The following is a 17275-nucleotide window of genomic DNA, read 5'->3' on the forward strand; positions in this document are numbered from 1 at the left end:
AGTTCCACTGTGTCGTCATCATAAGGGGGATGGCTCGTCTCGTTGTCAAGGACAACATCACTTCTAGGGGAGCCCTGGCTATAGGCCAAACTCTCCGACTAGGCGGCTTCGTCATGACCGCCCTCTCGGCCGTTGTGCCGAGGATGACTTCTCGGGTCATCAAAAATAGCCTCCACATTGACTCAAAATTCGCCGAGCAGATGGATCCAATGGAGCTCTCCTCTTTGAACGAGCTCTTGGATCGCATCGCCGCCCTGGGAGTCGCTACGGACTACGATCGGATCGGGCTTAAACCGACCAAAGGGAGATTAACTCTCCGCCGGTCACCCATCAAATAGCGGTGGTGGAGGAGCAACGCGCTAGTTCTCCATCTATCCTGAGGACGAACTATGTCCGGATTCCCGAGCTCTCCGAGCTGGAAACCCGCTCACGGGAGGACATCACCCTAACCCTGAACTTAGAATCAGGTCGCATACCGAACCCGTGGAGCAACATCCCGGGGCCCGAACTTCCAAGATCGGAAACTCCCCTGCCCCGAGATCTCAGATTGGGTCAAGGCCCGGACTTAAATCCACCCACCCAGATACAAACGATCTTTCCCACATTAGGCAAGCGCCCCAAGAGACAGTACATCAGTATTGGGCTAAATTCCTCCTTGTAATGAACAAGGTCAAGGACTGTCGCGAGGAAGACGCAATTTCGTTCTTTTGCAACAATTGCACGGACAAGGGGATCCTCAACGCCATAAGTCGTCGTGACATAGCACACTTCGCTGACTTGGCGGCCATAGTACGGAAGTACTGTGCGATGGAAAGCGCCTGGAAAACCCAAACACAATTTTGGGACAATCCAGCTCTGACAAAACCCCCAGTCCGAACTAAAAGGGTGCACTCTCATAAGTCGCCCGACTCAATTACAAAGAAGCAAAAACCCACTAGAAGGTATGGAACCATATTGGAGGGATGGCTTAATGGGCCCTGCAAAATTCATTGTACAGCGGATACCATATCGACACATAGCCTTAGAGCATGTTGACTACTCTAGCAGGTGGCCAAGAGCGGTGAGGATCTCCTCATCCAAAACACCCCAGAACACTCTCCCGTGGATAACAATACAGTATTAACAGTCTTCGAGACCTTCGCCTCAAATAATAGGCGTAAGCGAGCACTCCGCAGCCTTGCCAAAGTCTGCCACGTAGCAGCAACAAATCCATGGAGCGACACGTCCATTACTTTCAACGCCAGTGACGAACCTAAATTCCGAACAGCCCGAGCTCCAGCCGCTTTGGTCCTCAGTCCAATTGTGGACGACTTTCGGCTCACTAAAGTGCTCATGGACGGCGGCAGCGGATTAAACCTCATTTATGAGGAGACTCTTCAAAAAATGGAAATAGACAACAACCGTATTGATCAAAGCACCACGACCTTCCGAGGAATCATCCCTAATCGGGAGGCACGTTGCACAGGGAAAATCACACTAGATGTGGTATTCGGCACTCCGGAGAATTACAGGTCCGAAGAAATCACATTCCAAGTGGCCCCGTTCAGTAGAGGATACCACGCCCTTCTAGGGCGGGAGGCATTCACGATTTTTCAAGCCATACCCCATTACAGGTACATGAAGCTCAAAATGCCCGGACCCAATGGAATCATCACTCTAGCTAGCGATCCGGACATAGCACTCCGCACCGAGAACAAAACAGCCGCACTAGCCCTCGAGGCATTATCCGAAGCCCTTGTGGCGGAGGAGTTAACCGCGCTGCGCTCCACAGTGGACAGGGACGACGTGATACTAGACAAAAGATCCAAGTCCACCTCCTTCAAACAAGCGGATGAAATAGTCAAATTCCAAGTCCATCCAACGGACCCCACAAAAATAGCGTCCATTGGGGCACAGTTAAACCCCACCATAGACGCCGCACTACGGGAGTTCCTGCGCGAGAATTGGGACATATTCTCCTGGCATCCTTCAAACATGCCAGGAATCCCACGGAGGCTGGCCGAGCATAGCCTTAACATTCTAAAAGGATTCAGGCCGGTCAAGTAGACTCTTTGGTGTTTCTCCGAACCTAAGTGACAAGCCATGGGAGAGGAGCTAGCCAAATTACTGGAGGCCGGATTCATTAGAGAAATAAAGCATCCAGACTGGCTAGCAAACCTGGTGATGGTGCCAAAGAAGCACAAATCCTGGCGCCTATGTGTCAACTTCAAGGACCTTAATAAGGCTTGCCCAAAGGATCCCTTTCCCCTCCCTCGCATCGATCAAATTATCGACGCTACCGCAGGACACGACTCATTGTGCTTCCTCGGCGCATACTCCGGTTACCACCAAATTAAGATGGCGGAGTCCGACCAAGCCGCAACGGCATTCATCACTCCATACGGCTCCTCCTGTTTTAACACAATGCCCTTCGGGCTCAAAAACGCTGGCGCAACGTATCAGCGCATGATTCAGAGATGTTTGGAAAAGCAGATCGGCAAAACTGTGGAGGCATACGTCGACGATGTGGTCGTTAAAACCAGACACGTCGACTCCTTAATAGACAACTTGAGGCTCACGTTCGACAATCTCCGAACATACGACATTAAGCTCAATCCAGAAAAATGCGATGCCACAGGCCGGATTGCCAAATGGGCTATCGAGCTCCTCCCGTTCGACATAACATATAAACCACGGCGAGCCATTAAGTCGCAAGTATTGGCCGATTTCATAGCCATATGGACAGAGGCCGAACTCCCTAAAGAGTACAGCGCATACTCCAATTGGATCATGCACTTCGACGGCTCTAAAATGCTGGTTGGTCTGGGGGCTGGCGTCGTTCTGACGTCCCCCACCGGAGATACAGTGCAATACGTACTCCAAATACTATATACAGACTCCAATAACGCAGCCGAATATGAGGCCCTGTTACACGGTCTCCGGATGGCAGTTTCCATGGGCATTTAATGCATGGAGGTGCGTGGGGACTCGAACCTCGCAATATCCCAAATAAATGGAGACTTCGATGCCAAGGATCCGAAAATGGCAGCATATCGCAACGCCGTCCTCAAAATGTCAGCTCGGTCCGAGGGGCTTGAATTTCACCATGTGGCTCGGGAAAACAACCAGGCGGCGGACATCCTCGCCCGTATCGACGCTAAACGCGACCCTGTCCCACCTAACATCTTCCTGGAAAAACTGTTTAAACCATCTGTGGTATGGGAAGGGGACACCGACAACAATAGTCCAGACCCGGCCACAACCCTAGATACCGAACACTCTGAGACAATTAGAGGCTCTGCCATCGAAATATCACCTTCAGCCCACGTAATAATGGTCGTCATCGCCCCGTGGACAGAACCATTCCCGGCCTACCTAACCAGGCAGGAACTACCCGAGGACCAAAATGAGGCACGCTACATAGTGCGGCGATCTAAAGCCTACAAGGTCCACGAGGGAGAGCTTTATAAGAAAAGCACTACCGGAGTCCTTCAAAGGTGTATCTCCGAAGAGGAAGGGGGGAAGCTTTTGGCAGAAATCCATGCCGGACTCCGCGGCCATCACGCTGCAGCCCGGGCCCTTGTAAGCAAGGCCTTCCGTACAGGTTTCTATTGGCCGACGGCCCGGGCAGATGCGCAGCATCTGGTCCAACATTGCGTCGGTTGCCAGCTTTTTGCAAACCAAAGCCATATGCCGCCTACCGCTCTCCAAACAATCCCCATTACTTGGCCCTTCGCGGTCTGGGGGCTTGATATGGTCGGGCCCCTTAAAGGGGTAACCCATAAGAAAAAATACTTACTGGTCATGGTGGATAAATTCACCAAATGGATAGAAGCCAAACCTGTCAAAATGGCTGAATCCGGACCAGTGATAGACTTCATATCCGGGGTCATACACCATTATGGCGCCCCCCACAGCATCATCACTGACAACGGCACGAACTTTTACAGCCGATGAGGTGAAACTTTGGTGCAGCAACATGGGCATCAAGCTCAATTATGCTTCTGTCTATCACCCGCAAACTAACGGTCAAGTCGAGCGAGCGAATGGTCTTATCATGAGCGGCATTAAACCCAGATTAGTGCGGTCCTTAAAGGAGTCAAACACACACTGGGTAGAGGAGATCGACTCCGTACTATGGGGGCTACGGACCATGCCGAATCGCACTACCGGATACACACCATTCTTTATGGTGTACGGCGCAGAGGCGGTTCTGCCTTGCGACATAATTCATGACTCACCTCGAGTGCGCATGTACGAAGAAAAAGAGGCCGAGCTCGATCGGCAGGACAGTTTGGACGCCCTGGAGGAGGAGCGCGACGTGGCAAAGGCCCATTCCGCATTCTATCAGCAACAGGCTCGAAGGTATCAAAGCAGAGAAGTATGGGCCAAAACCTATAACGTTGGCGAACTAGTTCTACGCCTGCCGGACAAGAAAAAGAACAAGATCAAGCCCAAATGGGAGGGTCCCTTCATTATTGACCAGGTTCTGACCGGTGGAGCGTACCATCTGCAGGATGCATCGGATAATTGACTCGAGCCAAACCCATGGAATGCATCCAGACTCCGAAGATTCTACGCCTAGCGCCGGACTCTATGTTCGTCTCCTTACCTCCGTCAATTTAGTGCATATCTGTCTTTTTCTCTCTCTCCCTTTTTACTCTCTTCAAGGCCCTTAAAGGCTAAAATTGTGTCCTGGTTACACAATCTCGACGCCCTAACCACGCTCATTATACCTAGGGGCTTCTTATACAGAAGCTTAATCTAATTATTTTCCTGGGCTTTACGTCCCATACATGTGTTATTGATACATCTCCGTTGTATCTAAAAATTTTCATTGTTCCATGCCAATATTCTACAACTTTCATATACTTTTGGCAACTTTTTATACTATTTTTGGGACTAACATATTGATCCAGTGCCCGGTGCCAGTTCCTGTCTGTTGCATGTTTTTGGTTTCATAGAATATCCATATCAAACGGAGTCCAAACAGGATAAAAACGGACGGAGCTTATTTTTGGAAAATATGGAAATTTTGAAAGGAAAATCAACGCAAACCAGTGCCCGAGGTGGTCATGAGGCAGGGGGCGCCCCCCCAGGTCGTGAGCCCACCGTAAGGCGGTTGACGCTCTTCTTTTGCCGCAAGAAAGCTAATATTCGGAAAAAAATCGCGGCGAAGGTTTCAGGCCAATCGGAGTTATGGATCTCCATATATACACGAAACGGTGAAACAGAGCCAGAAGGGAACACAGAAACAGAGAGACGGATCCAATCTCGGAGGGGCCCCTCTCCCCCTCTCCTCCGGTGGCGCCGGAACACCGCCGTGGCCATCATCATCATCATCACCGCGATCTACACGAACACCTCCGCCATCTTCACCAACATCTCCATCACCTTCCCCCCTCTATCTACAGTGGTCCACTCTCCCGCAACCCACTGCACCCTCTACTCTAACATGGTGCTTTATGCTTCATATTATTATCCAATGATGTGTTGCCATCCTATGATGTCTGAGTAGATTTTCGTTGTCCTATCGGTGGTTGATGAATTGCTATGATTGATTTAATTTGCTTGTGGTTATGTTGCTGTTCTTTGATGCCCATCATATGATTGCACGCGTGGATCACACCCTAGGGTTAGTTGTATGTTGATAGGACTATGTATTGGAGGGCAAGAGTGACAGAAGCTTCAACCTAGCATAGAAATTGATGCATACGGGATTGAAGGAGGACCAATATATCTTAATGCTATGGTTGGGTTTTACCTTAATGAACATTAGTGGTTGTGGATGCTTGCTAATAGTTCCAATCATAAGTGCATAGAATTCCAAGTCAGGGATGACATGCTAGCAGTGGCCTCTCCCACATAATACTTGCTATCGGTCTAGTAAAGTAGTCAATTGCTTAGGGGCAATTTCGCAACTCCTACCACCACTTTTCCACACTCGCTATATTTACTTTATTGTTTCTTAATCTAAACAACCCCTACTTTTTATTTACGTACTCTTTATTATCTTGCAAACCTATTCAACAACACCTACAAAGTACTTCTAGTTTCATACTTGTTCTAGGTAAAGCGAACGTCAAGCGTGCATAGAGTTGTATCGCTGGTCGATAGAACTTGAGGGAATATTTGTTCTACCTTTAGCTCCTCGTTGGGTTCGACACTCTTACTTATCGAAAACTGTTGCGATCCCTATACTTGTGGGTTATTAAGACCTTTTTCTGGCGCCGTTGCCGGGGAGCAATAGCGTGGGCTGAATATTCTCGTGTTTGCTTGTTTGCCTTATCACTAAGTAATTTTTATTTACTATTCTTAGTTGTTTTCTATCTTTAGTTATGGGTAGGAAACGCAAAATACCAAAAAAATTAGTTGTACCTACTGAACCAATGGTTGAAGAACCACTCAAAATCTATCACACTGCTGAAGCTTTTTACTTGGATCATCTTCGACCCCTTTGTGCTCGTGCCGAAACCCCAACTAGCTTAGTTGAGGGCAAATCTTTAGATGAGCATGCTTGTTATGTGCGACACCGTATATCTGAAAAAGGGAAATTATTATGGAGTCAAATTCAACGTTTGCAATGCTATGCTTGGAATTTATGTGAATTATATGATTTTACTTGTTGTTCTGAAAACCCTAAGAAACACCTTCCCTACCAATGTGAGTTTATTGATAATGGAATCTTATCTTCTTATGCTAAAGGTGTTTATAGTTACTATGATGTTCAACAAATTGAAGAATTTGTTGCTTTTGAGGGTGCTTATGAAATTGCTTCTTTGATTGAAAAGTATGATGCTACTCTTCACAAATCTGAAAATTTTGCCATACTTGAATATTGTTATGAGAATTATGCTTCTAATGCTTATGTTAAACTATATATTGAGGACTACTCCGTTGTCCAAGAAGAGACTAATATTTTGCAGGAGTCTATGGAAGAAGAAATTGATGAAACTGTGAGCTCATTGGATGAAAAAGACGAGGAGGAGAGTGAAGAACAAAAGGAGGAAGAGCGGATTGATCACCCGTGCCCACCTTCTAATGAGAGTAACTCTTCAACTCATACATTGTTTAATTCCCCTTCGTGCTTACCGAAGGATGATTGCTATGATGACTTTTATGATCCCTATGATTCTTTTGAAATATCCCTTTTTGATGATGCTTGCTATGCTTGTGGCCAAGATGCCAATACGAATTATGCTTATGGAGATGAACCTGCTATAGTTCCTTATGTTAAACATGAAATTGTTGCTATTGCACCCGCACATGATAGTCCTATTATCTTTTTGAATTCTCCAAACTACACTATATCGGAGAAGTTTGCCCTTATTAAGGATTATATTGATGGGTTGCCTTTTACTGTTACACATAATGATTTTAATGAATATAATATGCATTTTCTTGCTGCTCCTACTTGCAATTATTATGAGAGAGGAACTATATCTCCACCTCTCTATGCTTCCCACATGATAAAATTGCAAGAAATTGTTTATACTATGCATTGGCCTTTACTAGGTGTGCATGAATTTTTCTTTTATGACATGCAGATGCATAGGCAGAGAGTTAGACTTCGTCATTGCTTGATATATGTTGCTTTGTGCTCACTACTAAATTACAAATCATTGTTAATTAAAATTGGCTTTGATATACCTTGGGATCCGGGTGGATTCACTACTTGAGCACTATATGCCTAGCTTAATGGATTTAAAGAAAGCGCTGCCAGGGAGACAACCCAAAAGTTTTAGAGAGTCATTTATTTCTGTTGAGTGCTTTCATATAGTTTAAGAACAACAAAAATAAAGAGGGGAACCCAAAACTTTTCAAAAAGGAAAGTGAAAGTGAGAAAGACAAGCACTGTTGAAGTGGGAGAGCTCCTTGAACTTTGTTCATGCTCACGGCAACTTTGTGAATCTTGATTACAGAAAATTTTCAACAAAAATAATTATCCCCTTGTACAATTCCATTGTATTATAAAAATAATGTGCCAAGGTTTGCCTTTAGGATGTTTACGATGCTTGTTGGTTTGTGTGGTGCAGGACAGAAACTTTGGCTGTAGTGCATGAATTATAAATTTTTACTGGAACGTCAAATGGTTCTGATTCTTTTTGCACTGTCTTTCTGTACAAATTGTTTATTTTCCCTAATTTTGGTAGAATTTTTCAAGTATCAGAAGTATGGTGAATGTTCAGATTTCTACAGACTGTTCTGTTTTAGACAGATTCTGTTTTTGATGCATAGTTTGCTTGTTTTGATGAAACTATCAATTTATATCAGTGGATTAAGCCATGAAAAAGTTATAATACAGTAGACACAATGCAAAAACAAAATATGAATTGGTTTGCAACAGTACTTATAGTTGTGATTTGCTTTATTATACTAATGGATCTTACCGAGTTTTCTGTTGAAGTTTTGTGTGGATGAAGTGTTCGATGATCGAGAAGGTCTCGATGTGAGAAGAAGGAAGAGAGGCAAGAGCTCAAGCTTGGGGATGCCCGAGGCACCCCAAGTAAATATTCAAGGAGACTCAAGCACCTAAGCTTGGGGATGCTGGGGAGGCATCCCCTCTTTCTTCAACAAGTATTGGTATGTTTTCGGATTCGTTTCATTCATGCAATATGTGCAATCTTGGAGCTTCTTTTGCATTTAGTTTTCATTTTTCTTTTATGCACCATGCTGGTATGAGATAGTCCTTGGTTGATTTATAGAATGCTCATTGCACTTCACTTATATCTTTTGAGTATGGCTTTACAGAATGCTTCATGTGCTTCACTTATATCATTTGAAGTTTGGATTGCATATTTCTCCTTACATAGACAACCGCCATTTGTAGAATGCTCTTTTGCTTCAATTATATTTGTTAGAGCACGGGCATATCTTCTGTAGAAAGAATTAAACTCTCTTGATTCACTTATATCTATTTAGAGAGATGACAGGAATTGGTCATTCACATGGTTAGTCATAAAATCCTACATAAAACTTGTAGATCACTGAATATGATATGTTTGATTCCTTGCAATAGTTTTGCGATATAGAGATGGTAATATTAGAGTCATGCTAGTGGGTAATTGTGGATTGTAGAAATACTTGTGTTGAGGTTTGTGATTCCTGTAGCATGCATGTATGGTGAACCGTTATGTAACGAAGTCGGAGCATGATTTATTTATTGATTGTCTTCCTTATGAGTGGCGGTCGGGGGCGAGCGATGGTCTTTTCCTACCAATCTATCCCCCTAGGAGCATGCACGTAGTACTTTGTTTCGATGACTAATAGATTTTTGCAATAAGTATGTGAGTTCTTTATGACTAATGTTGAGTCCATGGATTATACGCACTCTCACCCTTCCACCATTGCTAGCCTCTCTAGTACCGCGCAACTTTCGCCGGTACCATAAACCCACCATATACCTTCCTCAAAACAGCCACCATACCTACCTATTATGGCATTTCCATAGCCATTCCGAGATATATTGCCATGCAACTTTCCACCGTTCCGTTTATTATGACACGTTTCATCATTGTCATATTGCTTAGCATGATCATGTAGTTGACATTGTATTTGTGGCAAAGCCACCATTCATAATTCTTTCATACATGTCACTCATGCATCATCGCACATCCCGGTACACCGCCGGAGGCATTCATATAGAGTCATATCTTGTTCTAAGTATCGATTTGTAATTATTGAGTTGTAAGAAAATAAAAGTGTGATGATCATCATTAATAGAGCATTGTCCCAAATAAAAGAAAGAAAGGCCAAAAAAAGGCAAAAAAAAAGAAGAGAAAGGCCAAATAAAAAAAAGAAAGGCCCAAAAAAGAGAAAATAAATAAATAAGGGGCAGTTCTACTATCCTTTTACCACACTTGTGCTTCAAAGTAGCACCATTATCTTCATAGTAGAGTCTCTCATGTTATCACTTTCATATACTAGTGGGAATTTTACATTATAGAACTTGGCTTGTATATTCCAATGATGGGCTTCCTCAAAATGCCCTAGGTCTTCGTGAGCAAGCAAGTTGGATGCACACCCACTTAGTTTCTTTTTGAGATTTCATACACTTATAGCTCTAGTGCATCTGTTGCATGGCAATCCCTACTCACTCACATTGATATCTATTGATGGGCATCTCCATAGCCCGTTGATACGCCTAGTTGATGTGAGACTATCTTCTCCTTTTTGTCTTCTCCACCATCATATTCCATTGCACCTATAGTGCTATGTCCATGGCTCACGCTCATGTATTGCGTGAAAGTTGAAAAGGTTTGAGAACATCAAAAGTATGAAACAATTGCTTGGCTTGTCATCAGGGTTGTGCATGATGTGAATATTTTGTGTGGTGAAGATGGAGCATAGCCAGACTATATGATTTTGTAGGGATAACTTTCTTTGGCCATGTTATTTTGAAAAGACATGATTGCTTTATTAGTAGGCTTGAAGTATTATTGTTTTTATGTCAAATGATAGAATATTGCTTTGAATCATTCGTGTCTTAATATTCATGCCATGATTAGACATATGATCAAGATTATGCTAGGTAGCATTCCACATCAAAAATTATCCTTTTTATCATTTACCTACTCGAGGACGAGCAGGAATTAAGCTTAGGGATGTTGATACGTCTCCGACGTATCTATAATTTTTGATTGTTCCATGCCAATATTCTACAACTTTCATATACTTTTGGCAACTTTTTATACTATTTTTGGGACTAACATATTGATCCAGTGCCCAGTGCCAGTTCATGTATGTTGCGTGTTTTTGGTTTCATAGAATATCCATATCAAACAGAGTCCAAACGGGAAAAAACGGACGGAGCTTATTTTTGGAAAATATGGAAAATTTGGAAGGAAAATCAACGCGAACCAGTGCCCGAGGTGGTCATGAGGCAGCCCCCCACCCTAGGGCGCGCCCCCTACCCTCGTGAGCCCACCGTAAGGCGGTTGACACTCTTCTTTTGCCGCAAGTAAGCTAATATTCGGAAAAAAATCACGGCGAAGGTTTTAGCCAATCGGAGTTACAGATCTCCATATATACACGAAACGGTGAAGCAGAGCCAAAAGGGAACGTAGAGACAGAGAGACAGATCCAATCTCGGAGGGGCCCCTCTCCCCCTCTACTCCGGCGGCGCCAGAACGCCGCCGTGGCCATCATCATCATCATCATCACCGCGATCTACACCAACACCTCCGCCATCTTCACCAACATCTCCATCACCTTCCCCCCTCTATCTACAGCGGTCCACTCTCTCGCAACCCGCTGTACCCTCTACTTGAACATGGTGCTTTATGCTTCATATTATTATCCAATGATGTGTTGCCATCCTATGATGTCTGAGTAGATTTTCGTTGTCCTATCGGTGGTTGATGAATTGCTATGGTTGATTTAATTTGCTTGTGGTTATGTTGCTATCCTTTGGTGCCCATCATATGATTGCGCGCGTGGATCACACCCTAGGGTTAGTTGTATGTTGATAGGACTATGTATTGGAGGGCAAGAGTGACAGAAGCTTCAACCTAGCATAGAAATTGATGCATACGGGATTGAAGGGGGACCAATATATCTTAATGCTATGGTTGGGTTTTACCTTAATGAACATTAGTAGTTGCGGATGCTTGCTAATAGTTCCAATCATAAGTGCATAGAATTCCAAGTCAGGGATGACATGCTAGCAGTGGCCTCTCCCACATAATACTTGCTATCAGTCTAGTAAATTATTCAATTGCTTAGGGGCAATTTCGCAACTCCTACCACCACTTTTCCACACTCTCTATATTTACTTTATTGTTTCTTAATCTAAACAGCCCCTACTTTTTATTTACGTACTCTTTATTATCTTGCAAACCTATTCAACAACACCTACAAAGTACTTCTAGTTTCATACTTGTTCTAGGTAAAGCGAACGTCAAGCGTGCATAGAGTTGTATCGGTGATTGATAGAACTTGAGGGAATATTTGTTCTGCCTTTAGCTCCTCGTTGGGTTCGACACTCTTACTTATCGAAAACTGTTGTGATCCCCTATACTTGTGGGTTATCAGTTATTATTCCGCATGTACCTTTTTTCGCCATTATATGCATCGATATGACTTAAGTTTTGGCCAAGCTGGGTTGCCTGGATCTTGTATTTATGCCCTAAGTTCCCGTTAATTCGGCTAGAGCATAAGGGGAGAACCTCTGTGGTTGTTACTGTCGGGTCAACTGGATGTGTACCTCAGACTTGGTGAAGCCGAGAGCTAGCGTTCTTAAGGGAATATTCGGTCGGTGAATAAAAGATGACTTTTATCTAATTTGAAACATGCCCCCAGATGTTTATATCATGTGTCTCTTTTCGCAGTTCGGACATGCACATTAAGGCATGCGTACCCAGGAAAAGGAACCCTTAACAGAACTATTCTCCATGGAAGATGTTTCTTACTACCCATGTAATATAACATAACTAGTTGGGTACTTGTCTGTTCAAGCACTTATGACCCCTACGTCTGGTCTCCATGCATACCCCGGTTTTTACATAACCGAGCAGGTATTCAGATACACTCCGGACTATCGGGTCCAAAGGTCGAAGCGAAAAGGTCCGCCATGACAAATGATTTACAACCCGGCTAGGGACATTACATATGTCACTTGAATTACATAGTCGCTAAGACTGATTAAATTCTTCTTCTATACCATCCAACAGGCTGTCTAGCCTACAATCCTGTTGGGAATACTTTGCGGCTAATTCTACTTGATCATACACTAAACTGACGGGGATCTCTTTCCCATCAGGCCCCACAGGTTCGACCTCGGCCATGTGGTTTGGGTCCGCTTTGGTATAGCGCGTCTTCACCATAGCACAGTCTTCCCTTGCACCTTGTCGGCAGGCGGATATCTTCCATAATCGAAAGCGCCGCCGCGCTCCCTTGAACTTCTCTATAACCTCCCCTATGCCTCCTGGCGGGGACGCGGATGGCCACAAGGCTTGGGCAATACCCTGCATCACCTATCAAACTTGTTCGTGCAGTTGTGAGAGCTCTGGTAGAAGATCACCCGAAGACCCGGGCATCTTCTCCGCGGGACGACCCATTAGCATACTTGCAGACATAACTCTGTTAGCCGGCTTCTTCGCCGAACTCCCTTAAAACTTCGTTCAAGCACTTACTAAAAATATCGCGCCGAAGCCGTTTATTCTCCTTCACGAAGTCCGCAAGCTGGGCTCGAACATCTTTCAGTTCCACGCCCAGCCGGATATTGGCGTCTTGGAGATCATTTTTCTCCTACCTGACTCACGTAAGAACGTGCTCGCCAGCATTTCGCTGTCGATCATCAGGTCCCGTATCCATCGCCACGGCCTCCGGATTCACTCCGGGGCCACCTGCAACATCTATTGTTGGATTTGCATACATGCCGCATAATACCTGGTACCCGTATTCTCTGCAATGAAAACAAGTGTTACCAGAAGGACCCTTCTCGGACTCCTTCAACGCAGCAATAGCGGCCCCTAGCTGGGCCTTGCACTCGTCCAGCTCTTGAGACAATTGGGAATTCTTCTCTGTAAGAACCTGCACAGATAATGATCCTTAAATCAGTTGCGTCAACTGTTTCAAGTCTCAGGGGCTACTGATACATATAATCGTCAGATTTGCTTACCCGTATATCGCTTACATACTGGTCCGTGGCTCTGGCTAGACCATTTTGAGCGACACGGATGTACGCGTCTCCGAAATTGAAGGCATTAAATGCCTCTGGTGAGAAACAAGCGTCACGGAGTACGGCCCGGCGACGCCTGTGATTCATGGCGCTCTCCACTTTGGAATTTGTAGCAGATAGTCTGTCCGCATCCTCTGTAGGAGGAACATCCGGCGTCTGCCCCGCGTTAGCCTCCGCCTCTATGTCCGGCTCTGGAGCCCGACTGGTCGAGGCGTGATCGGCAACCTCTCCGGATATAGTCCGGCGAGCGTTTTTTCTGCTAGGAAACACGGACGTCATTATATTTTAAGAAAGACGACAACCATGGAGTGAGGTTTTGTGTCATACCTCTGTGCCGGCGTTTCCATCCTGACCGCCTTCCTTTTTACCCTACCCGGCTTCGATACCTCTTGTTGACGAGTTGCTGCGGGTTCGGCACGGTGTCCCGAAGGCCTTCCCTATAAAACACCATATGTGTATGGTAGGTGAAGTGCATAAAAGGGGATCCTTTTTGGGAGTTGGGACTTTGGTTTTTCTTACGTGCGACGCATGGAGTAGTCCAGGATAGTCGGTCGTTATGGCCACCATGGCGTCATCGCAGCTCAATTGATAGAATTGCCTGTCTATCAGCTCCACGAATATGTCTGGATCCTCTTCGAGTCCGGGATCGAGGGCCCGGCCAGGGTCCTCCGGTTGCGGAGGTGGGCTGTTGACCTCCCTTACGGCTTTTCCTAGTTCCTGCCGTGAAATGGCAAGGTGAGTATCTACGACGAAGAATGCGGGAAGGTCGGGGGTAAAGAGGTATAACTCACCCAGCTTGGAGGGTTGTACATGGAGAATCCATCCCGTGGCTTGATACGGATGAACTCCTCTTCCTCTCCCTTGAACAGCTCGGACAGAATTTTTGCTAAAGCAGCAGCGGAGTCTGGTCCCTTACGCCCGCAACGGGTGGCATCATCTTCCCTGTTAAAACACCACAGGGAGGTGCCCTCGATATTGCATCGGCTGCACCCCCCGCATTATGCATATTGACATAACCTCGATTATTTTCAATCCTGATTGAGCCAGCGCTTTAATCCGGTTCATCAGGTAAAGGACTTCTTCGTTGTCTTCCTCTTGGGGGCTCCGTGGGCGCCAGCTTCGGCGTTTCTTCAGAGGAGCGTTGTTGAACTCAGGAAGACCCCGCCGAACAGGGTCTGGAAGGGGGACATCCTCCATGTAAAACCACTCCAAAGGCCAGTCTTCGGACGTCTTCTTCGGAGTACCGGACAGGTATCCGGTCTCGGCGATGCACCATATTTCGGCTTCACCCACTTGATAAAGTGACTCCTTCTGTGTGTGGGGCACAAGGCAGAATAGCCTTTTCCACAGCTCGAAATGAGCCTCACAGCCCAGAAACAGCTCACAGAGGGCAACATAACCAGCGATGTGTAATATGGAAGCAGGGGTGAAATTATGCAACTGGAGGCCGTAAAACTCCAAGAGCCCGCGGAGGAACGGGTGAATTGGAAACCCGAGTCCCCTTAGTAGGTAAGGGACAAGGCATACCCGCTCCCCTTTGGAGGGATTGGGGAAGCTCTCCGCTTGCTCCCTGCCGTTATAGGTGGCGAGTCCGGCTCGAACAGGGATCATATATGCTGGGGGGAGAAATCCCTAGGTCTGCAACTCTACTAATCGGTTGTGCGGGACGGAACACTTCTCCCAATCACCGGGCTTAGGGCTACGGGAGCGAGAGGAGGAGCTGCGGTGGCCGGCCATGATGGAATGGATTTTTCCGAGCGTGCTCCGATGGATTCTTGCCAAGGGAGGATGGTGTGGATTGGATCTAAGAATCCCCATCCCTTTAATAGACGATTTATTTACCTGGCTAGGGGGGGGCGAATGTAAAAACGCCCTGGCTCCTCGCATTCGCTCGACGCATGGAAGATAGCCCTTATTGGGCGCAGAAGCCAAGAAGCCTAAACATTTATGGGAGCCGGACACTACTTAGTAGATATTCAGGATTTGGAGAAGAACCCGCCTTGCAATGCCGAAGACAATACTGCACGCCGGACTCATCGTCATTGAAGCCTGGTTCAGGGGCTACTGAGGGGGTCCTGGATTAGGGGGTCTCCGGACAGCCGGACTATATTCTTTAGCAGGACTGTTGAACTATGAAGATACAAGATTGAAGACTTCTTCCCGTGTCTGGATGGGACTCTCCTTGGCATGGAAGGCAAGCTAGGCAATACGGATATGTAGATCTCCTCCCTTGTAACCGACTCTATGTAACTCTAGCCCCCTCCGGTGTCTATATAAACCGGAGGGTTTAGTCCGTAGGACAACATATAATCATACCATAGGCTAGCTTCTAGGGTTTAGCCTCTACGATCTCGTGGTAGATCAACTCTTGTAATACTCATATCATCAAGAACAATCAAGTAGGACGTAGGGTATTACCTCCATTAAGAGGGCCCGAACCTGGGTAAACATCATGTTGAAGGAAATATGCCCTAGAGGCAATAATAAATGTTATTATTTTATTTCCTTATATCATGATAAATGTTTATTATTCATGCTAGAATTGTATTATCCGGAAACATAATACTTGTGTGAATACATAGACAAACCAAACGTCACTAGTATGCCTCTACTTGACTAGCTCGTTAATCGAAGATGGTTATGTTTCCTAACCATAGACATGTGTTGTCATTTGATTAATGGGATCACATCATTAGGAGAATGATATGATTGACATGACCCATTCCATTAGCTTAGCACCCGATCGTTTAGTATGTTGCTATTGCTTTCTTCATGACTTATACATGTTCCTATGACTATGAGATTATGCAACTCCCATTTGCCGGAGGAACACTTTGTGTGCTACCAAACGTCACAACGTAACTGGGTGATTATAAAGGAACTCTATAGGTGTCTCCAAAGGTACATGTTGGGTTGGCATATTTCGAGATTAGGATTTGTCACTCCGATTGTCGGAGAGGTATCTCTGGGCCCTCTCGGTAATGCACATCACATAAGCCTTGCAAGCATTACAACTAATGAGTTAGTTGCAAGATGATGTATTACGAAACGAGTAAAGAGACTTGCCGGTAACGAGATTGAACTAGGTATTGAGATACTGACGATCGAATCTCGGGCAAGTAACATACCGATGACAAAGGGAACAACGTATGTTGTTATGCGGTCTGACCGATAAAGATCTTCGTAGAATATGTGGGAGCCAATATGAGCATCCGGGTTCCGCTATTGGTTATTGATCGGAGACGTGTCTCGGTCATGTCTACATTGTTCTCGAACCCATAGGGTCCACACGCTTAAGGTTTTGATGATAGTTATATTATGAGTTTATGCATTTTGATGTACCGAAGTTTGTTCGGAGTCCCGGATGTGATCACGGACATGATGAGGAGTCTTGAAATGGTCGAGACATAAAGATTGATATATTGGAAGCCTATATTTGGATATCGGAAGTGTTCCGAGTGAAATCGGGATTTTACCGGAGTACCGGGAGGTTACGGAAACCCCCCAGGAGGTATATGGGCCTTAGTGGGCTTTAGTGGAAGAGAGGAGAGGTGGCCAGGGCTGGGCCGCGCGCCCCTCCCCCCCTAGTCCGAATAGGACAAGGAGAGGGGGTGG

Source organism: Triticum aestivum, chromosome 7A (assembly GCF_018294505.1).
Source record: "Triticum aestivum cultivar Chinese Spring chromosome 7A, IWGSC CS RefSeq v2.1, whole genome shotgun sequence".
Classification (NCBI taxonomy): domain Eukaryota; kingdom Viridiplantae; phylum Streptophyta; class Magnoliopsida; order Poales; family Poaceae; genus Triticum; species Triticum aestivum.